Consider the following 2108-nt stretch of genomic DNA (forward strand, 5'->3'; position numbering starts at 1 on the left):
TATATATATATATATATACATATGACGCAATGTGGTGGATTCAGGCGCTTGTTAATTATTGGGCATATGGAGTTATTGGTATCACCTTAAACCTCTCTGTGGGTGGTTGGCGGGTGCTCTGGTGTGGTTTGCTCCTTCTTTCCTATCAAACATCTATCGTCTTTATCTCCCCTCCTTTTTTGTGTTTGTTACTCTCTTGTAACAACTCTAATCTTCAGCACTTATATGACCTTATTGTGTTGCAAGTGCCGTAAAACCTTTACGAAAACTAAAACTAAAAGCCTGTTTATTTGCCTTACTTTTAAAGAAACAAGCATCCAGTTATCTTGGATACAAGTCGAGATATTTGTCATTGAAGGAGATGGGGGTCGGCTAGTTTCAGAGGTAAAATAAGCGAGAAAATGGCTGCCAAAGTTTAGTTATTTCCATAGCTTGACAGTCCGTGGAAACTTAAAATTTAAATTTTTTGTGTGACTTTAATTAACGTTTTCATGTAAAATCCACTCAGAAAGATGTTCTTTAATGGGCATAAAAGATGTTGAGCCAACCCCCCCCCCCCCAAAAAAAAAAAAAAAAAAATTGATGAAAATTCCCAAACCTGCTGAAAAATGCGTTTTTTCAATTTCATCATTCTAACAAGCGTCTGATTTCACCACGCTGCATCACATTTATACATAAATTTAAATCTTTCTCATGTCCAAATTAATTGTTAAAGAGGCAGGATTTATCCAGACCATCACATACATAATACAACATGATACAACATGATACAAGGCATACCACTCAATCACAACAACATGATACAAGGTATACCACTCAATCACAACATGATACAAGGTATACCACTTACTCACAACATGGTACAAGGTATACCACTTAATCACAACATGATACAAGGTATACCACTCAATCACAACAACATGACACAAGGTATACCACTCAATCACAACATGATACAAGGTATACCGCTCAATCACAACCTATTGTTGGGCACAGTATCTATTCTGATTTGTCTCCGACAGAAATAGACCAATCAAAATGCTTTGTGTCTCAAGACCAAGTAAAATACTCGGGAGCGGGGTTACAAGGGGGCATAACCTATATTTTGAAGTTAGGTTCGAAATTTTCTGGAAAATAATAGATTTGCGACAGTTTTAGCGGCTATATGTGTGATCTGCAACAAACAATACTCAGTTTGACACCCCAAAGCAGTGCATCTGTGTGCAGGAGTACGTCTCCGAATAGTTCCTGGATGCTCGCCGGAGACGTCTCTGAATATCTACTGCCATTGTTCATTGGATTGACTTTATCTAGATATATTTGGTGCAGTCATGTCCCCAATAAGTTGAGTTCGTTTCAACCCCAAAAATGTTCACTTCGTTGTTTTGACATTTTCAAAATTTGGAGCGTGCTATTTTCGAGGAAGGCTCTCCAGGATGTATTCGGAGCACAGAATTCAAGATCCTTCGTAATTTGAAAGCAATAAAGAGGAACAGATTTTATGCAGTCTTCAGTCTCCTCAATGCTAATATATTTTCCAGTTCATAGAACTGGGATCTTGCTATTAATAACAAAAATAATAATAATAATAACAATAAAAATAACAATAATATAATATTTACTGCAAAATCGTCAGCGTCGTTTCACATGCGTCAAAATCAGTCTTGTTGTCATAAGTTTGAAGAAAATTGAAGAAAAATCGTGCTAGCTTGAATCGATGCTGTGACCTGAGCCCTGCTGTCTTTTCACTAACGAGCAGGAGAGAAAGAAACAAACAGATAAAACAACAAGCATCATCCAGTGCCAGATCTGCGGCAGACATCGGCGATCATGGTTCTCCTTCCCTTCCTTTGCTCGGATGCTCTTAAAAAAGCTACGTGATCTTTCCCCGTTACCCATTTGTTTAGGTTCCCTAAGTAGGTTGCTCTGGGCCTACCCCTGCCTCGTTGGCCTTCAATTTTGCCAGTGAGAGCTAGATGTTCACGATTTTTTTGTCAATTCAAGTGTCCCGACACACCAATAAACAAGAAAAACAAACACACCAATAAACAAGAAAAACAAACACACCAATAAACAAGAAAAACAAACACACCAATAAACAAGAAAAA

The sequence above is a fragment of the Aplysia californica genome, unplaced genomic scaffold, assembly GCF_000002075.1.
Source record: "Aplysia californica isolate F4 #8 unplaced genomic scaffold, AplCal3.0 scaffold00451, whole genome shotgun sequence".
NCBI classification, from domain to species: Eukaryota; Metazoa; Mollusca; class Gastropoda; order Aplysiida; family Aplysiidae; genus Aplysia; species Aplysia californica.